The 27,589-nt window shown below is 39.7% G+C and overlaps 1 long non-coding RNA gene across 6 annotated transcripts in view; it reads right to left on the reverse strand.

The window, feature by feature from the left end:
- Positions 1-27,589, reverse strand: part of LOC143178919 (uncharacterized) — a 225,152-nt gene that overhangs the window by 115,153 nt on the left and 82,410 nt on the right. For 5 of the 6 annotated variants that reach the window (XR_013001866.1, XR_013001867.1, XR_013001865.1 and 2 more), the window contains one exon: positions 6,185-6,282. The exons of the other annotated variant lie outside the window; for it this stretch is intronic. This is a non-coding gene — a long non-coding RNA (uncharacterized LOC143178919). The remainder of the gene's footprint in view (positions 1-6,184; positions 6,283-27,589) is intronic. 6 annotated transcript variants of the gene reach the window in all.

Below are 27,589 nucleotides of genomic sequence, written 5' to 3' on the forward strand. Positions count from 1 at the left end.
CAGGATTTCAATCATGACTACAGTTACAACCGAAATTTCATTCAGTTCACAGATTAATTAATGACAGAGCTATAACCAAGCTTCGCTTGACCATCGTTCGCGTTTGTGGTTGGAATCGGAATTTGGTTTTTCGCGTACAGAACACTCGAATTATGATTGCAGTTACAACCGAATTGTATTTAATTTTTAGTTGCGTTGAAACATTTTTGAATTACGTGATTATGGATATAATGGAAATTCGTGGCAGATTTTCGGTCACACACGAAATTTATTCGAATTTTGATTACTATCGTAGCTGCAATTAAAATTCACCCGAGATTCTCGTTTACAATTGTAACTGCAATTGATACCCGTTGAAGATTCTACCCAAAATACACTCAATATTCGATTATAATTACAGCTGCAGTTGAAATTCCAATTGCATTCGTAATGCTCATTGATATTCGTTCCAGACTTTCAATCATGACTTTGAGCGTGACAAATATCAATCTAATATTTGGTTATCTGGTGAAAACTAGTTTAACGATCGATCAAACTTTAAACTGTGTTATATCATAAACATAAAACGCATGACAGTAATTACTCTGCTAGTTTGGTATCACTGAACACCGTGTTACATTAACAATTACAATGTAATAACGATATTAGTCAGTAAATTACCACTTCTCTCAGCTTGACGTCAAAAAACGAAACAGAACTGTCCAACTCGAATTCGCATGCATCGTTCACAGTGCTTGGAACATTCTCGAGCTACTCGCCAACATAATTCCGTTGCTGAAGCAAGTAGTCTCTTTCTTTTTAATAATCTTCTTATAAGACACGCTTTTAAGATTACCTCGCGACGTAATTTAGTTGGAAACCAGATCTCAGTGATAAAAAGCAGCTGCAGGCTGCAAACGAATTTTTCCCGCGTACATGACATCGAACAATTCGACGATAGAATACCTGTGACAATCGTGAGCGAAGTACCTGTATAGAAAAGTTTTTCTAAATAGGAAAAACTGGACAGCGTCTGAGTTTTCTAGTTCCCATGAACCAATTCGACTTGGACTGATCGTGTCGAAAGAAGAGAATATTTAATTCAAGCATAGGACAATGTATCGTACTTCTTATGAACGCATTTCGAGCAGACGCTATCAGATTAGATGTTCCCATCGAGTATTTGAATAATCGTGTTCCGTGGATTCCTCTGCACTGATATTTCTTACGCAATGCTGTTAACTTTCCGATCGTAACTTATTGCGTAGCTGCAACTTATTGCCTGTATTTGGTCGTTCATACTTGCAGGATCTCTGATCGTGTACTCGAGAAAGTTGCATCAGAATTCAAGTTGAACGATAGCGAGATTAATACTTTTCACTCGGACTTTCTTTCAGCGTTTAGCATCGTATTATACAACGTCTGAGCACCACTTAGCAAACTTGTGAAGAACCAAATGCTTAAGGGAGTATTCCAATTTGAAGAAGGGAAACGAGAATTTTTGAGAAAGCTGAAGACTGTTGCGCAGAGTATTTCGGAAACATCAATCTCATTTAAATCACTATTTCTACTTTAAATCGTCTTTACACTGCGACAACGTAATTCATATTCTAATGAATAGTGGAAGAATTTAAGTCTGTACTTGTAGGTCTAATTTTAAGGAGCGTTGGGTAATTTTATTTGTCCCTGCGGTATTTGCAGTTTACGATCACCAGTTAAAATTTATTCGTGCACGTGCAGAGAGGCCAGGGATAGCTGGGGAGGAAACCTACGATAGAAAATCGCACTAATTTTTGGCTATGAATGCAAGTGGAATGCAGACAGCGCTGTTTTAAAGAATTCGGCTGCCCAGATCGTTCGACCTCAAATGGTTACAATTTTTCCGTGATCACAAGCGATACGAACCCTTTCTGTGACCGCAAATAAAAGAACCGCAAGTGCAGCAGTACACCTCTCTATTCGCGTTTGATGGAGTATGTCGACTGAAAACATTTTTATATACTTTTTTATTTCGAAATTGTCTCCAATATTATAGAGAATCAAATATAATAGCTTGTCAATTTTTAAGGCACGTTTATTGAAAGCTACTATTTTGTGTCGAGCATTTAAACTACTTTCAGGAGCTAATTATGAAATCTCCTTTTAATTAAACAAAGCTACTAAAGATCAATGGAAGAGTTCTGTGATAACTCTAGCTATTATTTTTTACAGTTCCTTTTTTATGAAATACAAATTAAATATATTAGTAATTTAAAACTAAGTGACTAATGAAGCTGTGATTGTAAAATAATTGTGAAGTTGTAATTGTAAAAAAATACTATAACTCTTTATATAAAAAAAATTCACTTAGCGTAGCGAAATATATTACTTCAGTTTAACAATATTTGTGTATTCATCTTGTGTAGATATTCATTAATTACTGGTATCCATCAACTAGTCGCAAAAGTGAATCCCTTACAATACATTTCAATAAAAAAAACTCTGAGAAATCTTTAACAATGCAGAATACATACACTACTGTGTACATAAGTACTTGGACACATTTATATTATAGAAAATGTATAAAGTGCACTCCAGCTAAAATTCTCTAGTACAGTTTTGGCTACAGACTTTATTTCATACGATTATTGTATAAGATTTACAAAGACTGATGAGAATAAATTCTGATATTAATTAGTAGAAATAAAAAAGTGCATTTGCAAATACTTGCAGCTTTCAAATTTCAATAGAACATATCCTCTTGAACTGTTCTAAACATACCAAACCTCATACCAAATTTCAAATGACTTAAACTCTAGAAAGCAACCTCAACGACACTAAACAAATATCTAATATTATTTCATTCCCTAAATATTCTTCACTCTATAATAAGTTCATTATTGTTCATTACAATAATCGTAATTAATAACCAAGATGCAGTTGATGAAGTTCAAAAATTCACACAAAAAAGAGTGTATTTCATGCATCTCCGATAACGCGAAAATATTCAGATACTTAAGCACACTAGTGTATTTGCGTACCTTTTCCTCCCAGCTTGGACGATGACATCACAATTATTTTCACACGCGCCAGGAATCGTCTCATCTCAGACCTACGTGAAACGGAAGACCGAATCTGCAGAAAAATCGTCGAGGAAAACGCAGGAGCGACAGCGTCGAGCAACAGCGTTTCTGCTGCGTGGGCGTCGTATCTGCGCCACTAGGCTCGGAATCAGCGTCGCAATGCTACCTCGTTACTTCGGACGAGCGGATAAACGGAACCGTTACGTCCAATCAGGATGTCGCGACACCGTCCGCGAGCCTCGGCGAGAGGCAGAGCTCGCGTCACCGCCGCGACAAATGAATTTTTCGCGACGAGGAAGTAGGAAAATCGGATCGTCGAGGAAAGTTACGACGCGCGATATTAAAATATAATAGGTTGATGAATGCTGGCGATGTGAAAACTTTGTGAATCGAAAGGCTGCAAGAAAGTAGTTTACGCTGCGAATCAATTTCTCCGCGCGTCTGAAACGCTTTCGAGACGACCGCTGGAGGAACAGCTACTTGATTCTGTTACTAGATCATTCTTTTCTGGGAGCATGATTATTCGAAGATGCATGGTCTCTGGTTAATCAATTATTGTAGGACTGTACACAGAAATCTTACGATTAATTTCATAATTATAATACTATGCCATCAATGGTAGATTGCCTCTGGCTGCCCAGATTATTACTAAATACGTAAACAGCAATTAACTGATTATTAGCTGCATTTGACGCACTTGACCCTTACTGGTCACTGATTATCTTGAAGATAACTTCCAGATAGGTACTATGAATATGATCTTTCAATCTGTTTGATCAAGATCGTTTTAAAAATGAACGAAGACGTAACAAATAATATGTGTTATGTAGTAGAATTAAGTAGAAGAAGAGTTATGCGTCAGACAAAGTTAAACAAAGGAAGACAGATATACATAGGATGTATCTTACTTATGAAATGTATAATATTATCCCTGAAAATGCTACTTGTTTAGGAAACTTCTATAATAACACTTATTATAAATTTAATTATAGAAAATACTGAATTATTAAGAATTATATTGTTTTTTTATTCTCATTTGAAGATCAATTACGTTCATTAAACCCCCAAGCCGGTTCGACGTACACGGTACGTGCACATACGTATAGTTCCAATTACCGGCTTAAGTGGTTAAGACCATAATACCAAATTTATTTATAAATAATTATAGAGGATGTTCCACAATAAATGTCAGAATTTTTAAGGAACGATTCTACGTGTCAAAATAAAACGAATACGAAGAACACTGCAATTGCATTCGAGCCTTCGTTTCCGAGACATTAACTATTAACAGGACGCCCGAAGTCCATGTGAAATGTGTCTGACTAGACTTATTCTACTGTCTCACTCTACTAACATCGCCAAGCCTGAACTTGCTAATGCACGCCGGAAGTAGGTAAGTCCCTAAGTCATTTCAAGCGCATCTAAATGCTTCTTTAACAATTAATAACTCGGAGACGAAGTTTCAAACGTAATTCTATTATGATTTTGACTTTTGTTCTATTTTACCTATCCTAAAATTTCTAATAGTTTTTGACGAACACGCTGTGTATTTATATTATTACTTAGATTATTGTCTAAATAAAGAATATATTATTCAATATTGTTTTCAGTTGTATTTAACGACGACTAAAAATAAAAAAATATCCTACGAAAGTTTTTTGAAATTTTATTTAGATAAAAATACTCTTCAAAAATAAACTGCACAAATCCTTTTGACTGTTTCGACAGTTCCAGTGTTAAAAGCGAATATTTACCTCGCGCTACAGCGAGTGTCGAGTTGCAGCGTGTACGTGCACCGATCGGTGATGTCAGGTGAATGGTGCAGCCCTGGTCGAGAAAGTAACCAGCGATTCTGGGCCTTACGTAAGAAGTTTCATGGGCTGCAAACTCACGTTAGCGAGCGCGAGCTTTTTCAAAAAGCTTGCGTAACTTCATGCCAGAGAGTTCGTCTAAGAAAACATTACTCAATCGACGGCAGTTATATAGTATAAGTTACGCAGTTAGAAATAATCGAGTGATCAGTTTTGCAAATAATTACAAACTATCACCATCCAGAAACGAAAGAATTGAAAATGAAAGAAAAGGCAATAAAATTCACCTAAACTGTATTCAAATACCTATTGTAATTTTGCATTATTTTTTTTATGTTGTATCTCCTACACATGAGATCAGCTACTATAAAAGCTCTATGACAATGTCTTATTGTTTGACACTGATATCTAAATTATTTTTAATGCAGTTTGTCAGGTTACGTATATCTTATGAAGAATGTATCATAATAATAGTTTTAAATTCTAATTATTGTTTAGTATTCTTGGTCTCATCGAAGATCAAATATTTTGTATGCATAATGATCAAAGTTCCACTTCCATCATCACGTTTAATATGTTTTTCTCAGATCAAAGAATAATTGCAAAAATCTAATGCGATGAAGCTAGATGTGAAGCAAGTTTCGTTCGATCCGACTAACGAGACGCAATGTCGCGATTCGCTTTCTCGCCAAGAATCCGAGGATCTTGTCGAGTCACGAGAATACACGTGTCCTGTGCACCTGTATCACCGTACTAGTCCATCGACTACCTATTTCTCCACCCTCGGTTTACCATGTAACGCGATACGTGGTCGTCAAGATCATGAACCACGCGGAGAAACGAGTCGTTGGTTCGCGCATTAAGCTGCATTCCCACTTGTATATTTACGTTGTTACGCGTATAAGAGTACTGCTTTGATGCAAAATGATGAAGCAAACATGCATGTGCATTGATAAAATACAAAAATAATGGGTGGTGCTGAACCATCAATTTGTCTCAAAAGTACTATCCACTTTTTCAAATTCACAGTGTACAGACAAATTTATTTTTAGAACAGTTTTCACTATTTGCTGTACCTCTCGATATCGTAATGTTTGCAAATTTGATATATTTTATATTGAAAAACAGCATGAAACCTGTATATATCCACCCCTAATATACTGACGGTTTTAAAAATTTATCTTCGTTACCTACTACAAATTTTAGATAGACTTCTAAATAACGAAACCATTTCACTCATTAATGTATCCATTTCAAATCAAATCAAAGATGGACAGTGCTTCTGAGACAATATCGACAGTTACATCAAAAACAGATTATCGATCTTCCTACCTTCAACCGCAGAGTCCAGTGTCCAGTGAATCCCATCGGGAAATGCATGAGACGTGTTCAAGGCGCGCAGTTAGGCGATTCACAACCATGAGTGGGATCTATTAAAATAAACCAGACATCTTCACAATACTCCTCATTTTTCCCATTTTCATTGATACATTGATACATATAGCCATCGTAAAAATATATTATGTTATAAAATCAATTCAAATATAAAAGAAACATGTCTCAAGCCCCAAGATAAAGCGACAGAGATACTAGAAAATAAAGATTTTAGCGTCTTGTTATTAATTATTGAAGAAATGCCTAAAATACGCATGAAATGTGTCTGACTTGGGTCTTATTCCACTGATTTCGCGGTGTTGGATTACGACTTATTCTACTAGCTTCACTGCATCTGATCTGGCTACTGCATGTCAGCAGTAGAATAAGCCTCAAGTCAGACACACCTCAGGCGAATTTAATATGCTTTTACAGTAATTTATAACTCTGAAACGCAGCCTCAAACGCAATTTCGTCATTCTTAATTTTCTTTTTATTCCGTCATGTAAAATCATCCCTCAAAATTTCTGACACCTGCTCTCAAGCATCCTATATACAAGTCGTTTATTCAATGAAATCTCAACAACAAACAGAATTCTACAAAGACTTTCCAAGAATGATCCACTATATGAGTATTTCTTTTATTACCCACATAATTAATTATTATCAACAGGCAATCATCACAGCAATTCGTACATTTCCAACCAAAGGCATCATCTTCCCCGTAGCGGGCGCGTTAATCGCGTATTTACTAGCCTGTATAGTTAACGCTGTGTACAGTGGCCCAAAGCTTGGCTACGCGTGCTACGAGATTGTTATGTACAGCCCCGAACACGTGTTCGTGTGCACGCACATAAATACGACTATAGACACAGGTGTGTGCACAATGGGGTGTACATCTGATTGCTGTAGCCTGTGGAGCCTCGAAAATCTCTCGTATGCGAACAATTCGCTAACCTACGATCCCACTGTTTCTGTTCCTTTTCCTTTGGTTTTATTTTGCTCGCCTCTTTTTCGTCGAACAGGTGGGTCAACTGGTGGGAAAGGTAACCACCGACGATAACGCGGTCACGGCGGAAAGGTTGGCTTGCGTAGCTCGTCCAATGGTTTGGGATGTTGCCCGTGGTCAGGGTTGCTATCATTTTTAGGGAACAGATGTCTGGTAGGGGGCACTCGGGCTGCGGTCTGGTGGACATGAGTTATTTTTTCGCACGCTTCGGCGTTTCGTGTCTATTTTTGATAATAGAGGTAAAAGTATTGTGCTAATATCAATTTGTTACTCTGCTGGAGAACAGGATAATTATTTTTTCTTGTCTTCTCTTTTAGAAGGGAAATATACTGTGTGTTGCTGAGAAATTGACAGAATGATAGAAATGGTTTTATATTTGACGCTATTTTGAAGCATTCTAAATAAAAAATGTAATACTTTCATATTACTGTAATCTTCTCTACAGAGTTCAGAAAAATGGATTACTCTTAGAATGGGTTCTTCACATTAAATGGTTTGTGTATGCAATATGTTCGTTTATATCTCTACTGCTGATAATATAATACTTAATTACCAACAGTTTCAAATAAAAAAAGGACTACTAAATAACCCTAATTTTGAAACTGAAAAGTTCAATAACATGTCTAAAATAAGGAAGCAACGCATTTGGGTCAAAATACTCATAGTCTGTGAAAGGAAAGAAAAGGGTGACATTTTGAAAACTTTCAGAGCAGACCATCATGGGGAAAACTTTGAAAACCAGTGCGCTCTGATATCGCGCATTAATTGAAATGATGTTGACGCTTGCCCTACAACAAACTTGTAAATAACTCAAACACGGATCTCGTTGAAAATTTATGTATCGCTATTAAAAACGAGCTCAAAAAATCCTCATGATGAAAAGAACGTAACGTGAACTGCGGAAGTGCGGTGAAAACATCTGAAATCTCATTAAATTGTTTATAAACTCGTTAACAGGGGTAAACAAACTAACTGGTACTATAAAAATTCCTTCCTACTGGGAAAGAGAAGTCCATCCGTTGCAAAATTTTAGTAGTAACGTTAACATGAAACTACATGCAACTGCAAAAACCGAAAAAGTCGTATTTAGTGCACGCTCCTTCACTTCGTCGACATACGCAGTAAATGAAATCGAACAGGATTTAGCTAAGTACACGTACACTTGACTAATATTCGAAGCCAATTTTCTCGAAAAAATATTCTATATCATCGACCTATTTTGCTATATAGGATCATCACCTTTCCACTTGAACCACCAGTTCGAGGACACCTTGGATAGTACTTAGTTAAATGCTTCTATAACTGTACCAATAATCATGAAAGTAGTCTAAGTGAAAAATGTTGAAAGATTGAATTTGTCACGTATTTTATAACATTAATTGATCCAACACAAAATAAATAACAAAATTCAATTTTGAAGATTTTTTACTTGGACCACTTTCACAATGATCAACACAATAAGGTGTCATCTGCAAGAGGAACATGAGTACAGAAACTTAGTTACAAAAAAAAAGGTCTACATTTACATATATCATGATACTCGAAGAACTCAAGCTATGGTTCAAAATGTCCTATTTTTCTTCAACTTTAGAAATACTGAAATGACTTAAACTTCTTTAAATACAGAATGCATGGAGCAGTACTCCGCACAAAGACGTACTTACAGCGCCCTCAATTGATGTACTCACGTTCCTCTCCGAGATTCCTAACACAGCCTGCACTCACAATGTGTACTCCACGTACGTAAAAGTCCGTGGTGCGGCACGTACGCGACCTTGCCGCGTAAACCGTGCCAGAAGCGAGGCTAGACACGTGGTCTATCGTGTGCACCTTAGTCAATGAACGAGGGGGAGAATGCAACGATCGAACGACGTGAATGAACCGAATCGTGCCTAAAGCATATGCACACGGCGTTCGACAATAACGATCGACTCTCTCTCCTCGCTGTGCCGCGACGCGGTTTTGCGTGCTGTACGAGGGACAGAGAGACGAGGCTATCCAGCTCTCTCGGTCGTGTTCCCCTTTATCGGAACGGGGAATCTCGACAAATTGAACGCGGCGGTGGCAGGGGGCGGAGGCAGATAACCCGATGACGCTCGAATTGTGAGTTACGACGACGAAGAAAGGTCTGCGCGCTGGCGAATGGAGTGGTCGCGGTAAATTGAACTAGTTTAGGGGCGAGGGGTGGGCCGCCCCTCGCGTGGCGAACGAATCGAAAGTTTATTTTGAGACCTGTCCCCGCGGGGATACGCGGAGGAATTAGGACCGCCGCTAATGGAAGATTGAGATGATTTTTTTAGGAGATCCCTCGCTCGATGGCTTCGCAGCGGTAAGTTTGAGGTCGACGGTTGTGGGAGTATTTTTGGAGAGGGGACGAGAAAGGGTATAGAAGCGGGTGTTTATGGATTCATTTTTTGGGAAATTTGATTCCCTCGTGGAAGTGATGATATACTGCATACAAGAAGGCGTTTTTCCTGACAATTTTTCTTTATATTGGTGGAAATTTTTTGAGTTTTTTTTTTTTTTAATTTTAGTTACTGTTTGTTTTTTAGTTTGGATGCTTTTGAGTGAGCTGAAGATTAAATTCGATCGACGGGATTTTCGGCAATTTTTTGAAAAGGATTTTACTGATACGAAATTAATATAAATTGAACACATTTAGAAAGAATAGTTTGCAAAACTATTATATTGGATAAACTAGTTATATTGACCCTATTTTATTCCTTCGATAAATCACAGAACGTAACAATTTTTATGGAACACTATATTTTAAACCTACAGACGTCTATAATCCTATCACAAATAAAATTTTCATTTTTGTTAGTGGAATTCTACCCAAGAATTATTTTACAGTAAAGTATACGTATAATAGTTTATACCAAAACAACAAGATTTGTCTCCTCTAACTAAAAAGTAATTTCTAATAAAAAGAAACAATCCATTAAGCACATTATGAGAAGAAAAAATTTAAAAGTTGTAGGTTCACCAAACTTTTCAACACAAGCACTGGTAAATAAAATCACACGGTGAAATTTCATAAGCGTCCGTACATAGTGGCACACGTCTCAATATTTAACCGCCGACTTCACGAGAACGCAACTCAAACAAGAAAAACAAATATAAAGAACACAAATTTGTTTCAAACACGTTACGTCAAAAGGTTCAAGTGGGATAGATATCTACGACTTCGTACACATTCACAAACGATGGAAAAACTGACCTATTGGACTACAGATACTCTTTTCAAAAAGGAGTCTCCTAGTGAAATTTTATTAAGGGCAACATGTGAATTGTTATTTTTTCCCCGTTAATAACAACAAGAATTTTTCTCTCTTATTGAAATGAACATTAAATCACTTTGAAAATGGAGCTGGACAGAGTAGTTATACATATAACATTAGATCCTTCTTCTATTCTACCATGGAACATCTACTGCAGAAGTAACTAGAATTATTTATAAGACCTGTGGTAAAAATATGAAACGTTTCTCATGAAAAATGGTTAGTGACGGCGAGCAGATCTTTTACGATAAGTTCAAGGAGAAAAGAAGCCTTTCTAGATGTCCTCGTGAAATGTATAGAATGTTCAAGCAAGTGTTTAAAAAAATTTGAATGGATAATTCATGGCAAAATAAAAAGAAAATCCAGAATGTCGAAATTGCACTTAAAATTTCATTTCCAAGGTATTACTTATACAAAAAATACCTAAAGTAGGCACGAACTGTGTCTGACTCGTCTGATTCTACTGAAACTGCTGCGTTTGACCTCATTACTTCACATACGACAGTGGACTTATTCTGCTGACTTCTCACTATGTCTGACTTGTAACTTATTCTACTAACTTCTCTGTATGTCTGATTAGGGACATAGTCTACTGATTTCGCTGTATCCAGCCTCGCTAATGGACGTCGACAGTAGACTGAGTCCCAAGTCAGACACATTCAAGATGCATTTTAGGTGTATCTTCAACAATTAATAATTCAGAAAAGGAACCACGAACAAAATTTTAATATCTTTGATTTTTGTCATATTTTGGTAGGTAATATCACCCTTTCTTTTGAGAAGACAGAGAAACTCTTTCACTACAATACTGTAAACCACAAAAATTAGTTGTTTACGTATTGTATTCACAATTTCGTTATATTTCACCCTCTTGAAAAGTTATATTAAGAAAAAAAGGAAAATCTTTAAAAATTGGTATCGTCGCTTCAAACTGTCTTCCTCTAAAGAAAATTATCATTGCAGATGAATTTAAAAAAATCGTAATTTTTTAGTACAAAATCTCTCCTCGTCACTACTCGCTGCTACAGAACACAAAAAGAATCGCGAAAGTAAACCTCCGTGCTCTAATTTCTCCACAGATTGATCCAGAGATCAGCGAAGATCGATCTGCAGAGGAGATCGTCGAAGGACACGTGGCGCGTTAAATATGGAAAACGAGCAGCGCGACGGACAGAAACAGGGTCCAGTTTCTTCTTTTTCCCTTTTTCTCACTTTTTATTTTTAAAACGCACACTTCGCATTCTCCAATTGGATCATGGATATTACATCGATTCGCGTCATTTGCTTCTTGCGATCCCCTATCTCGTCAAGGGTAATCGTCGATCCATCAGCGTCGCGTTTACAGATCGCCAGATCGATCGAGTCACGTGCCGCAACGAACGTGATCTACCAAGTCTCTCTCGATCGGAAATCAGGCTGTAACTCCTCGCTTCGTTCCGACAACAACGTCATTGACTTCGATCACGCTCACGTGCGTGGCGCTTAGGCTACTTGATTCAGGTGGTGGAAGGATAACGAGGGAATGAATAATCTTACATCGAATTTGTGACTGGAACACGTGATTCGCAGCGAAGAACGTGCGGGGTATTATTAGGTGTATTTTGAGAGGGAAGGAGATTACTGTTATCTCATACGGATTTGCGTGAATTAAACATTATTGCACCGAAGTGGAATTACATTGATTGAACTCTGGGAACTTAAATTTAGAGGTTCAGGGATTGGTAGCCAGAAATAGGAATGAATATGTTAAAAGACGTCGAAGATTTGAATATTTAAAATTTTTTAAATTTGAAGATTTAGTAATTTGAAAATTTGAAGATCTAAATGCTTGAATATTGGAAAATTTGAATATTTAAAATCATTTCATTTGGTGAAATATTACAGTTTTTTAAATATATACAAAGTGCCATCAATCAGTTCAATATAGAAGTTTCGGGACTTGGTAGTCAGAGCTAGAAATGAATATGTTAAAAGACTTCAAAGATTTGAATACTTACAAATTTTTTAATTTAAAGATTTAAAATTTTGAAGATCGAAAAATTTGAATATTTGAAGATGTAAAAATATGAATACTTAAAAATATGAAAATTTGAAAATCGTCAGATTTAAAATCATTCGATTTGGAGAAATATTACAGTTTGTTAGGAATATACACAGTGCCATCAATCAGTATTTGTACAAGGTATTCCTAAGCGATTTTATCGAGTTTCAGAGTTTCGTGATATCGAACAAGTTCACGAGACCCGATAAATACATGTTTCCAGCTTTAATTGTTCTTTTTTATGCGGTCAGGCGCACCGTCCTTCCGCTATGCGATTACGGAACGTCTCACCTGTTGCAAGCTATTACTTCCCGCGTCGATTGCGTAACAACTGTTACGACAATCGATGACCGTTTTATCGGGGTCACGGATGGATGCTAGAATCGATTCATCTGGGAATTGAGCAGACGTTAATGCACGCAAATTATTTAGGATCTGCTTATTGATTAAATGTCTGCATCTATTGTATATGATTTGTCGCTTTCACGGGGAAATAATAGAAATAATAGAAACACAAATACAGAAATAAATTATTCCTCAATTACTGTTTTTAGTATTGTAAAAATCTTACGTATTTATTATACAATGTGGTAGAAACTTATTGCTCGAATGTTGTGTAGGAATTATTCATTAATTGTTTCACGTGAATTTTAAATATTTATTTAACATCGTGTCTCTTTAAATTGTTTAATTTAATAATTTCATTCAACTGGAATTAATATCATGCTTTTACTTTTTATTGAACTTCATATAGGACCGCATATTTATTTATAAATATTTTTCGCTTATGTGTTGCGTAACTTTGAAACCTTTGGTAAGCAGGTATTGATAGATGTTTAAAATTGATATGAGCCTGGTTTATCTGTTTAAATTAAATATTATTGTTTCGCAAAAATATTTAGTATTTTAATAAACTCTAATATTATAGAATATCACGAACCAATAATGTGGTACTTTTTTAAAATTAACAAAAAATTGTATTAAATAAAAGTTGATCTACATTTAAGTCGTTTTCAGACATTTCCTAAATATTTCTGATTAAAGTAACCTCCTCGAATTAAAATTCTTGTTAAATCACTCTCCCACATATTATTATTAATTTCACAATTAGCACAAGTTTAGCAAAAGTTCGACAGAATTTCTGTGCATTTATTTAATAATCGTTCCACCCGAACACCCGATTCCTTATTCCAAAACGTTCTAAAGCCACAAACGCTCAATGGTCCCACGTTAAAGGTTCAAGGTTCAAGACACACTAGCCATTTTGTAACCATGATTAATATTATCTCATCACAGCGAGGCCTCAACAATCAATTAGGGATTCTGCTCAATCGACCATCAGTCTCGCGCAATTGTTTCGCCGCGTCCCATTGGTAGGTATGCCTATTAATCCGGTTTGCGATCGATCGATCCGGATCGAGATAGTGGGTAAGAACAGCACGTGCCTCAATAAATATGGTAAATGACTCAATTACTGTTGCAGGTCGCGATACCCACCGCTGTTTTTTATCTTTTCTCAGCAAGCTACAAATTGTTTCGCCTATATAGGGCGCGAAGGTAACGGTGCTACAATCAACAGTGGTTCTTTCCTGCTGAAATAAACTGAAATCGTGCAGTTACCTTCTTCGAGCAAAGATGCAGTTTTTTTTATAAGCACATTGTTAAGAACGTCTTTTTGAGTGCCGTGAGAAAAACATTAAATTTTAAAAGATATATAAAAAGTCAAAGCAATTGAAAATTAAAACTTCCATTATTATCTATGCGTACTGGATATTCGTAGAGTATTTTGTGATTAAATATTATGGGTGAACGTTTAATCATTTTTCCTCCATAAAATTCTGAAAAGACAGGAAAAAGCTTATCTTGCATGCACAGCTTTAGGTACACACTCTTCAGAGATTATTTTTATGTGAAATAATGTGGATCACGAATCATATCTTTCTTTATATTGAAACTTTGGAAAATACATGTCAAATTCAGCCAGGGATAAAAAAGTAGGTATCTACTTTCTGTTTATTAGTAGTTTACTGCTTTGCATATTGTAAAGTCATTTAAGAGGTATTTATATAAGAACAATAATCTAAGTAAATTTTTATATTTATTATTGCTAAAATCACTGACTCCATTTTCTAGTAATATTTTGGAAAAAAATTGTCTGTTTAATTAGACTAAAAAAAATCTGCCTCAACTGTACCACCATGTACAAACATCCGATATGAAATATTGAAACAACTACTCACAAGTTTATCCAAAATAAACAATTTTTGCTCATGCATCATAGATCTTAAACTCATTTCAGAAAAAGAAATAAATTAAACAATAACTCATTGAATAATTATCGACAAACAAATTAATGAATTTATTGTGATTGTGTGCCTCTATGTTTGGACTGACGATCATGGGATCTACATGGGAAGCATTCCCAGATCACGTTTTACTGTCGACTCCCAAGACAGAGCGTGGAAGAACGTCTTCATCGCGCGGAAAGGACATGCCGTTTAATCCAGCACCTTGCTACACTGGTAGCTCCGTCTAAGCCGCTGGCAAAAAGCGTGTTCGCGTGCCAGCAAGCCAAGCAAATAGTTGCAAAAAGGGCGTAACCTTATAGAATCCGTGTCCAGTCCAGTTTGGGAATGCGACGAGTGCTCTGCGTCGTTATTTATACATCACTTTACTTACTTATGTAGGTTGATTCATCTAATGTTCCTATATTTATAGTAATTGATGTTAACCCTTATTTGACGTATGTAATCTGCTACATGACATTATACAGTTGGATCAGTTTAAATGGGAAACCTCCGAGTGTTGACAGCGTTTAGCACGCTTAGTTGTTAGTGTTGCCAAGACTTATTAGAAGGTTTCCAGTTAAATGATCACCCTGCACAATTCAGGTCTGAGAATCTGACGTCCAATAAGGGTTAATCTAACGTTCATCTTTAAGGGATGTTTTCACCTTGATATACACTTCTCTTAAAGTCGCTTACAAAACTATGAAACTTCACAAAAATCAAAATTTTCGAGTTATCGAAGTTCTCTTAGTCCTCGAAAGGATATCTTCAAAAAAAAATAATTGAAAAATCGTTTCACAAAATAATAGAACACTGTGTTCTCACCAACATGACGAAAAATAGAAACTCTTCACATTCACCCCTCGAAAATCATTCATTTCTAAATCCTAGTCGCTAAACCATCGCTATGTGACCTCTATACAATAATTATCGATATAAAGTACAATTATCTAACCCATTATAAAACCTTCCAACACCGCGTTTATGTTACTATAAGAATCTTAAAACTCACCCCATGCACCACGTAACAACCTTCAGTAAATGTCCCAATACTCGGAAGCTTAAGATGTCACAGATCACAGGAAAAGAACAACCTTAAATGCCAAAAATACTTGTCTCCGCACTTGAACAGAGTCCCAGTCAGGGATGATATAAAACCTGCTGTTCTGTGATGTCACGAGGTAGGAAAGGAACTTTTCTAATGGAGTAGGGATTACCTCACCAACCACTAATTGCTAAGTATCCCCACCTCATTCGAAAAATTCCCTCTCCACCTCCTGACGTTCGCAATAGCTGAATACACCGAATACACATTTTACCATACTATTATTTTATCATACTTGTAGGATGTTAGACACGTTTAGTTTTAAGCTTATTGTTAGGTATGATAATTTACGACTGGGTCGCGTCGCACGTTAAAGGACTGCAGGCCTGGCGAAGCGAACGGCGCAAGGCATTTTTCCTCGACCAGATGGGGAAATGTCGTTAGGTCTGGAAAACCCACTCAAGAGGCCAAAAAGAACGCAAAGCGTGGGGCAGTTGACCGAAAACCTCGAAAGGAGGAACAACCACGTTGTATTGGACGAAAGGCCATTTTTGTCGCGTTGTTGGTAGATTATCATTAGGTTATAAGTACGATTGCTGGTGTGTTACATTTCAAATATATTTAATTAACTCTAATTTCGATCGCACTGACATTTGTTTCCTATCATACCATCTAAAAGAATCCCACATACTATAATAGGAACCACAATTACTGGAACATTTACTGTGAATGTCCCATGAGAAGTCCCCTGCATAACATTGCTTTTGATGCTTTCCAGGGGACTTCTCACGGGACACGAATGAAAAAATCAAACTCTCAAATGCTCCCTCCAACCCTCGCCAGATCGAAAATCTCCCCAAACCAGGCCCCGCACGACATCCCAGCCCACCCAAGAACCACGCCAGAAGGGACAGTCCTCCAGGAGGTCCAGCGTCCAGTTAGCGTAATTACCCGAAACGCATCGCGGCAGGGGACGCGCACGTACAGCGTCGCGCGATATATGGCTGCAACGTGAAACTGATACAGCGCGTTCTCGTGACAAATTGCGCGTAATTACGGCCGTTTATGTAAACAGAACGTAAATCGCTTAAAATCGCCGCGCATTAAGGCGCGGAAACTTGGCTTCAGGGAGGAGGAGGAGGAGGAGGAGGAAGGAGGAAAGAGGAAAGGAAGCGTGGAACGAAAGAGGAGCAGAAGGGGATGGAGGATCATGAACACGGTGGCCAGTAAACCGAGGCGCTTCTTCCCCTTTAATTGATGCGAGGCTGCAGCGTGGCGCGCGAACTTGCGCTGGAGAGAGCGCCAGAGCAACGGCGAGGGAGAGAGGGGGACAGATGCAGGAGAGCCGGCTTGAAATTGAAACGCTGAACGAGCGAGCTATAATTCACGGTTCCGGGTATAATAATGTTTGCCTCGTTTCTGGCTCGCCTCTGTGTGCGTGTTTTTCTCCGCTGTCCGTTACGTCGGGCGGCGCGCGCCCGCGCGCAATTTACACGTACGCGGGGCGAAAAAGCCGGCCAAGCTTCGTTATCCATTCATAAATCCCATTAAAACCATTCAGAGCGGCCCTCCATCGACCTTCTCCCTTCTTGCCACCTTTCCTGCTCTCCCGTACCCCCCTGTGTCTCCCCGACACCCCATCCTACACGGACGCCCGCGTTTAACACGCCCTCTTGTCGTCCCGGTGTGCTTAACACCTAGCGATCCGCGGCCAGGACATAATTAAGTCATTACACGTTCATTTCACGCGCTTATGTACCATCTCGCTTGACCATCGCCAAGGAAATCGCGGATTTCATTCCCGTGATTCTTGGCTAGCGTTTCTATGGCTGATTTCTTTTCTGGGTGTGTTTTTTTCTTTTGGGTTTATGGGGGAGTTTAGAGAAAATCCAGCGTGTTTTTTTCCTTTGTGGGATATTGTTCCTGTGAGGACTTTTTAGGGAGGCGAGAGTTCTAGTTGGAGTGGGTATGGGTGCTGTTTTTGCAGGGTTATTGAATCTACAGGTTTGAAGTGTAAGAATATTGTATCTACTTTTTGTAGTGAAGTTAATGTGTTGCTATTGTATGTTTTCTTTTTTGAATCTTTGCTTGAGAAGATTGTAGTCTTGTTTTAGTTATACTGAGTGTCCAAGCTGAAGCAGGACAGATATAGTGTTCCGCTGACAAGATGAGCCATGGCAATAATACAGATCTATTGATTTCGAGGTTCATCTCATCAGCTGAGCAGAGTATCTCCTGTTTTTAATGACAAAAAATTCGTCTATGTCTTAATTTGAATAGTTTCAAAGGAGAAATATGTTAGAACAATTTTTTGTGTAGAATTGTGTAGAATTTTTTTAGTGTTTTAAAATTCCCTATTATTAAAGCAGTGAAGGTATTTAGGTGATGTGCTTCAGCTTTGACACCCTGTATACCTAAGCATAGAGAACAGGCTTTGCTTCTAACTTCAAGAAAAATTTACCTTTCAGTATGAAATATTTCGATTTTGATACCGAGAAACTGCTGACAAAAGTATATTCCTAAATTAACACTAGAATAACTCTATAAATAAATAAGAAAAGTAAATGTGGAACGTATGATATGCGCTGAAAAATACACGCACTATTTCCAAGTCATTGATCACCTCAACGACCACATTTCAGTCCTAAAATCAATTGCGATAACTTTTATAGACACATACATTTTACAGTCACACACATCAATCGATGTAGAAAAACGAGCCAAACAATTTTTATATATTATTACCCCAAAAAAATAGAAAAAGAAACATAAATAATATCGAGTTTATTTGGAAACCGTTCAATGACCCACACAAGTCGCGTCAGCAGGAAAATCAATGCACAAACGAGGAAAAAGATTAATGAAATTCCATGGGAGTATCGTGCAAGATCGCGAGTAACGCTGACGTTTATCGATCATTGCAGGCCAATGCGATTCCGAGCGTGAATCGGGCGCGAAAGGAGATATTACTCTCGTTCCGAGAAAACGACGACCAGTTTCTCGATAGGAAATGGAAAAAAACAACACACGCCGCGGGGAGAACGTCCGACAATTTAATTACACTTTCTGTCACAGGTGCACACGTTCAATGGTGTAAATGTCTCACGAGAAAAGTACTGATTACGTTGTTTGATTACATTTGCATATCATTCGATCGCCACTGTGAACGATTAATAATCGCAGTGTTCGTCAGTTTTCCTTTTATTACAATTCTGTTGAATACGGTTCTTTTCGCACGCTTGCTGTTACGAAATCGATTAAACGATTACTTAATTATGTTTCCACTAATACCTTCATAATAAAACGTATCTTTTGTTAGAATTTAAGTTACATTCGAATCTGAATAAATTTCTACTTTATGAAAAATTAAGCTTGGAATGTAAAAGTTCATCAATTTTACGCCTGATAAAATATTTAGAGTCAGTTAATATGTACTAATTACTCAAGAAAATATATACCTCTGACAAGAAATTTTTAACCAAAGATAAAACGCACAACACTGTGTCACAAAAATAAAAGTTTGGAAAGTTATGAATTTCATAAATATTTGTATTATTAAGTTCACAATACGCGTACGTTCCACTGTGTGAAACATTTGTAAGAACAGAAACCCTGCCGTGAGAATCAAAACTTCGTCACATTTTACGTGCTGAACCGAATTCTCATAAACACCAAAGAAGCTCAATACCAAAGCTGGCACACATCCCCCGTAAAACAGGAATCTCCCTTAAAAAAAGTCCCTCCACGAGTCTCTCAATTTTTCCCCGGAAGTGCTTCCTTTCTATACACACCATCCACGTTGGAATATCCCACACACGAAATCTACTCGTGCACGAATTTACAACTCTCAAGGACACGTCGGCGAGGGGGCGAGGGCGCGCGCGCGCGAGCACACACGAAAGTCGGGCACGTTTGCCAGAGAAAGGGGGATGAAACCGTCGAATTGCAGGTGTGTCCTGGCGTTGACGTATTCGCAAAGCTCGTCGGTACACAAAAGTCGACCCATTTTCCGTCTTCCCCCCGCCGAAATGCTCCGTCCTTCTCGTCCCAGCTGATGCATCATCCCCCTCTGTCCGCCTTGCCTCCGCGCTCACCCTCTAACCGCTCTTTCTTCCATCTCTCTCCCTCTCGCTCTTTTTTTTGTTGGTTCATTCGCCTACCCACGGGTATGAGCCGTCACACTTGTTGCACGACAGAAAGGGAGAGGATGTCGAGGGAAACGGAGAAAGGGGGCATGAACGCGGCTGGTGTGTAAGGCAGCGTATATAAACGGCGACCAAGGCCGCGATTGATATCGGACTGACGAAATACGAGTACGACCATCGATTATGCGCCGCGCTGTGCACACAGACGCAACAGTGCTACGCAACGGTGAACTTGGCGGCGCTCTGTGGAAGACGGGCTGGCCGCAATTTCAGCTGATTTGAGGCTGGTTTATAAAGGGTGTTCGATAACAGGTGTGTGACATTTTAAGGGGTAAATAGGAGAAAGTCAAGAATAAAATTACGTTTAAGGGTTTCTTTCGGAGTTGTTGATTGTTCAGAGAACGCTTGGAATTCTGATTTCTCTGTGTCTGACTTGGGACTTATTCTACTTACGTATCTGTGTCGGATTTTTGACAGAGAGAAGTCAGTAGAAGAAGTCTGGAATCAGGCACAGAGAAATCAGTAGAGTAAGTCTCAAGTCAGGCATAGAAAGAAGGCAGTAGAATAAGTCCCAAGTCAGACATAACAAAGTCAATGAAATAAGTCGAAAGTCAGACTTATTTTACGCGTATTTTAGGCACCTTGTCAATAAGTGATGACTCTGAAAGCAAGCCACAATTTTCTGACTTTTTAAAAATAAGAAAACTTTCGTCTTACAGTATTCATGACTGACTACTCTATCCTATATTCAAACTCGAACTTGTTACGTGATTAAAAAAATGGCAGGATTCTTTTCAGACTTTGCAATCTCACTCTCTCCATTATCACTATATCTCTTGCCCTGTTGTTTATGCAAAAAGCTAACAATTTTACCGACTTCTACCATATACATACAACTCTCAAGTTTTTATCCTCTACCTAAACAATTTAATTCTGATTTTCAAAATTCCAAATTTATAATCAAAGTAGTTACAGAAGTCGTAAGAAACGCAGTATTTCGCAGTCAGACGACTGGTTTAAATCACTCTGCATGACTGACCGCGCAACCTCATCGAAAGCAATTGAAAAATATTCGACCCTCTTAAAGAACCTCACGAAGAACTCATCGTGTCGCAAGCGTGGATCACCGCAGGATCCTCGCTCGTCCAGCAGTTACGCCCCGAAATCTCTGCCCTCGTCTGGTCGTCGACAGTCTCCGCGGAAATTGCATAAAACGGGACCCAGCGGAGGAGGGCGATAAAGCGAGGCGACTGGCTGGCCCGTTTATACGCGAAATGCATACTTATCCGCTGAAACCGCCCGTCCTCTTCTCCTCGTCGCCGTTTGACGGGCAAATCGAGCAGCACGAGACGCGGCAGCACGTGCTCCCGCAGCATTACGAGCCCTCCCAGGAATGCGGTCCGCAAACACACAGGTTAAGGGACTCGTGAGTCGGCGAGCTCGTAAATCACTCAACGATCGCGGTAATCGCTGGCTTCCACGCGTATATACTCGCTAAACATCGAGTTTCGGCGCGGTCGTGTGCGCGAGGGAACGAGCCTCTGTTTACTACGCGAGAAACCATTCGGGTTGAGGAAGGTAATGGATCTACGTCATTGGCGTTTGTTTATCTCTGCGACCGTGAAATCGACGGCGACGCGCTACCATTTGCAAATAGATATTCTGTGGCTATTGTATAGCGAGTCATATGTGAGTACCAATATACCTTGAAAGCACGGAATGAATTTCAAAAATCTTGCACATGTGCTTGTGACTGCATGTCTGTCGGATACTGTAAATATTGTGTACTATCTATCATGCTACCTACATCTGGATAAGATGTACTATACAGAAGTAGTATAGGAGCTTCATTTGTATAAGGTGTATACTCAGTTTTGATTCATACTGTAAGTACAAGATGATCTTCTTGTTAGGAAACTCAGACACGGAGGAATCAGTAGAATAGGTACCCAAGTCAGGCACAGCAAAATCAGTAGAATAAGTCTTAAGTCAGGCACAGCAAAATCAGTAGAATAAGTCCTAAGCCAGACACAGCAAAATCAGTAGAATAAGTTTCAAGTCAAGGTATAGTGAAGACAGTGGAATAAGTCCCAAGTCAGACATAGCGAGTCAGTAGAATCAGTCCTGAGTCAGACACGTCTCTCGCGTATCACAGACGTTCTGTCAACAATTAATAACTCTAAAATGAGGGCTCAAACGCATTCCCATCATTCCTGCTGTTCGTCTTACTTTAACATTCAGAATCAACCTTTAAAATTTCTATCACATATCTTCGAACATACCGAATAAAACTAAATAAACGTATAAATGGACATTGCTGTTAAGAATTAAATATTCTTCAAAAACCTGCCATTTTACCACTTCAATAGAATTACACACATAATAACAGTGCTAAATTAGCTTCGGTACTAAATCACATAAAATTATTCCACTAATTCCAAACCTACGATCCCTCCTCCCTAATTAAACGAGGTTCTATAGCGTACCACATTGCAATTTGCTCACAGATTTCTCCTACAGCTAATTGTTTCTAAACTCGCCATAGTATCACTGCAACACTCCAAACAGTCTCAACCAACCAATCCAGTAAATTAGTCTCTATCGACCATCACCCCCAACCGCGTCTCCCTAATTCCAATCGGAATTTTCTCGATAACACTGTCGCAGAGAGATCAATCAAACGTCCTCGCCCCACACAGGAATCCCTGATCCGCCCTTGAACTTGAAATTCCCAGCCGCCCCTGTCGCGACAGCGGAATCCCTCGCGGGAGGATCGAAACGTCCTCTCCTCTGCGCCTGCACGGGGGAAAAGCTCGCGAGATGTTCCATCCAGACAGATTCGAGATGTTTACAAATGCGAGGGAAAAGGATAAGCCAGACGGGTCTGAAGGTAGGGAAACAGAGGGGTACGAGGATGATGCGGTAGACAAAGAAAGAGGGATCTCGAGCGAGGGGGATTCGAGGAACAGCGAGAGAGCAGAGACTGAGGAGGCGGAGGTGGATGGGGCAGGAGGCGCAGTTAGACGCGGAACGGAACTGGAACGGAGCAGAAATGTTATCATAAGCGTAGTGAACTTGACCCACTCCACGGAGTGGGCTCCTACAACCACCACGATGATATGAAGTTACGGGCCGCTCGTGCGAACCCGTAACACGATAACAGCTGTTGCATACCTCTCGATTCGCGGGACAGCAAAAGTTTCGACGATCGCGTGCCTGGTGCACAGACACACGTACACACAGGCACATAGACAAAGTCAGCCGATGCTTTTACTCTCCCTCTCATCCTATTTCTCTCTCTCGAGCTCGTTCTGTCGGCTCTTTTTTCCCTCCTCGCTCTTTTTTCCTCCCTCTCACCCTTTCCTTCTCTCTCAGCGTCGCGTTTCCTTTGCCGCTTTTTTTTTTTTCACGGCAAGCACATACCAGCGACACTTTGCAAGTTCGCGCAACCAGCATCCAAATGTATTCTATCCACGTCCGTCACACGAGCAGCCACACGTGCCTCGGAACAACTTCGACGATTCGATGGAAGGGGTAAAAAGTCGCTCTTTGGAGAGCGTGCCCCCGTTGAGGGATCTCGACACACCTACTCGACTGAATGACGCATTATGAGAGACTTTACGGGTTTGCCTGGCAACGTGACGATGATGTTATGCAAACGATGCGCTTCCTGGTTTCGATACTCCAATGCTGTTCGGCGACTGGATTGAACTGTTGCGTGATTTGAAACGCTTAGTGGACGTCTGTGCTTTAGAGGGATATTTACGAGAGGATTCGGGAAATGAGGTTTCCTGCTTTGCTGAGGCTTTTATTTATGGCGTAGAAATAAAATTGACATTCACTATGTAATTTTACTTGGTTTTGGGATTACCTTTTGGCAGAAATTCGACTGTTATTGTATGTAACAATTATTTCTGGACAGTTGTAGCTTGTACTGATTGTGGGTTTCACTGAGAAATCTGTTTTCTATATGCTTTTGCGGTTATTGAGTTAATGATGTAGGAATAAGGTTCTTATATTAAGTGACAATATTGTCTTCCAATTTTCTGAAATGCATGATTTTTTAGGTGTATCGTTATTACTGCAAATGAGCGGGAAATTACAGAACGAAGAGATGGAAAAAGTAACCCCCTAGCTGGCAATAATAGATGGAATCATTGCTGAAGATTTTTCTTGCATTTACTGAAACTTTAACTAATTGCAGACTACAAGTTGTACTGTCGATACAAGCAGATTAAAGTACAAGACCTTTTTCCTTAAAAAGTTAGAATACAATAAGATACATATCTGTAAAAAAATATTAAGATTCAAATCTTTAAACATTCACATCTCAAAAATAGAACTATGTGACTTATACCATCTTCCCTTACAACGACAAATAAAACAGTAGACACTGTTGTATCGCTAAAATTATAACAGACGACAAAAACTAGTTATATATCTACTTATACTTATTTAAATCGAATCAACCCCATTTCCAGCAGCTCAAGAAAAATCATAAAAGATGGAATAGACAACGTAAAAAGCACCCAACAATTCTTACAAAGAACTACGTGAACTTCGTACAAACTACCACGAAGAACACCGCCAACTATTCGCCGAACAATTCCACCGCTCGCTTTCTTCGTCCAGCTCGACAGAAAAACCCTCGAGTATCCCCACGTCAAACGCAGCAACCTTCTCGGGTGGCGGAGCCCAAGCGATGGCACAAGTTCGTGTCATCAGCATGACTCGTTCCGCGGCCCCAAGAAGGAAGAAGGTAAGTGGAGAGATTGAGATCTCGGCGCGGATAAAAAAGCGAAAGTGAAACCCGCTGGTCCCGTGGATCCCTGGGGGTCTGGGCAGGACTCGAGCGACGCTGCATCTCGGTTAAGAGGGACGAGGAAAAAGTAACGCGGTGGGAGGACCGATATCTCAATAAGACATCGATCGCTCATTAGTAACACAAGAACGGTTCTTCGTGCTCCTTTTACTCTCTATCGCGGCCGAGGCAGGCCAGTGGCACGCGCGCACAAAGCCGAAGAGAAACCTCTTTATCGTGCACCACGCTTCATCGCTCGCCTCCGACTTCTTCCAAGGCTCGCCCTTAGCCCCCCATCCGTCCCGTTCCCTCGCCAGCTGCACGATAAACTTGACCCAGTAGAAAACGGAACGCGACGGATCGAATCGTTTCTTTTCCCGACCTGTCCTTGCTTTGCGGTCTTCTCTCGATCCACGCGACCGCGGGCACGTTGTCGCGTGTAGGCTTCGACACGCACGTGCGTGATTTGCCGATTGCATTACGTAATGCGTTGAAATTGGTAAAATGAAGAAAAAGGTTCCCTGAGATACTGAAGTGTTGAGTAGGGAATGAATGTTTGATTAATTTCATACTTAGCGCGAGATTTGTATCTGTACCTTGGGCTGGGTCTTGAAGGGTGTATTGTGCATGGTCTATTCTCTTGAAGTCTAACTTAGAATAAAATTCTCTTCAGCTAGGAAGTCAAACGAGGTCTTCTGGACCCACTCCAATGACTGCTATTTGGATGAAGACTAATTTATCCTTGTTTGGACACTTAGTGGTTATGACTCTTAGGAGTTGGTATCTCTAATAAACAGTCAATGGCTTGCGTAGAGTATGGGGCTCTGTGCTTCCTTGCTATGCTCACTGAGTGAACAAAGATTTGTATATAGTCTATTCCTTTCAAACACTGCCTAGAATAAATTTTCTTACGGCCAGTGAGTCAAGTGGTCTTTCGAACCCTATCTATTAATTCTTCTTTAGGTAAGGGCTAATTCGTCATTGTTAAATCATATTGTCAGTGCTGTTAGGGATATAGAATACGAAAAGGCTCTAAGAAAGTAGACAAGCTACGATCGCGATCAACATTCCACTATAATCGTTTATGACTACATACTATTCCAAAAACAAAGAACATCGAAAGGTGTAGAAAAAGGGGAAAGAGTATCCAAATAAACTACTACCCATCAAAAATAGTATTCAAATATTTCATTAAATACAAACCCAGAGAAATAAATAAGTGCTTCAACTAACATCTTCAAGTCAGCCTCAAGAACATCTAATTAAACCATGCGCGTTACATAATAGCCTTGCAAGATCAAACAACACTTCAACTAATACAAAAGCATCTACTACATTATCCCTTCGCATAAACCAATTTTCCCACCTCAAAAACTCTGCTCTACTCAAATCTCTCTACTTCAACCATACCTACCCAGGTCTAACTTCCACGTGACGCAAAATCCTGCATCGTCACAGGCTGAAAAAAAAGGCGAAAGCCGCAGAAAAATTCGATCGAGAACAGTGTCCCTCGTGAATGTTTACAATCCAGCCCCCCAGATAAGCGTAACAGATTCCTCCGTCCGGGTAACATCGCGATAAGCCCTCCGCCCTTTTTGTACCTCTGCTGTCCTCTTCCCACTGCCATCTCCCGTCCCAGTCCCTCAGCCTACTACGAATCTGGAGCACGAGGTGTATCCGCTAACGAGCCGTGCAAACGTGTCAGCGCGCGCGTGCACAGGTCGAGGGGGATGGTGAGGGAGCGGGTGCAGTGTCGCGTGCACGGAAGTGCATATAAAGCGTACACGGATACGTGTGCGGAACGGTCGTCGGTAGTTTACCTCGAACGGGGCAAGTTCACCTACATCCGCGTGGGGTGGCAACACAGAGGGAGAAGATTAAAGAGGGACACTCCGGCCAGATAGAGGGAGAACGATGCTCCGCAGATGAATGAGCGAGCAGGGGAGCGAGCGAGATGGAAGTGGAACAGGGTGGTGGCCCTGGGGGGACAGAGGGAGAACGAAGGGGGGATTTAAACGGGCGTTCGAAACTTCGCAAACCCCTTATAGCGACCTCGCCTACCTGTTATCTCGATCAGCCATCGATCGGCGGTTTCTAACGAAAGAACGACTTCAGCCTTCTTCCGTCCTGCTCTATCCTCCTTCCACGCTCCCCGTTTGTCCCTAGCAGAAGCCTCTCTGCCTCCTTCCGTCTTGCCGACGGTTTGAACTTGACCCAGTGAATAAAGGAGAGCCCGGAGGAGAGGACGACTGGAATATTTCAGTACGCCCGCTCGCTCGAGTGCCACCAATCCCACCCTTCGTTTGCTCTACCCTTCAAAGGTATCTTCGAGCTGCCCGTATATACTCACGGTGTATCGTTCTTCTTCTTTTTCGTGCTTTTTCTTTGGGTTTTCTTTTTTAGTTTCGTCTGGTGGGCGAATTTGTGTCAGGGACCTCTGCGTTAGAGAATCGATATTTTAGGAATCGGGGTTGGGAAGGACTTTTAATTGGGGAGTTCGTTGCATTCTGGAGAAGTGAGTGGGGAGGTCGTATCGCTGATTTGTTGTGAATGTGACACATTTTGGAAATCGTCAGGTTTTAAATATGTGTAAAAATTAACTGAAAGTGAACTATAATATTTTTATATAGGGTGGAAGTACCACTATTATCTCAAGAAAATTTGACTACTTAACAAAAACAATGGCACGATTTAAAATTGAACTATTTTAACCTCTTTTTTAGCACGTTGAATACTATGAGAGTTACCAATGA

Source organism: Calliopsis andreniformis, chromosome 5, assembly GCF_051401765.1.
Source record: "Calliopsis andreniformis isolate RMS-2024a chromosome 5, iyCalAndr_principal, whole genome shotgun sequence".
Classification (NCBI taxonomy): Eukaryota; Metazoa; Arthropoda; class Insecta; order Hymenoptera; family Andrenidae; genus Calliopsis; species Calliopsis andreniformis.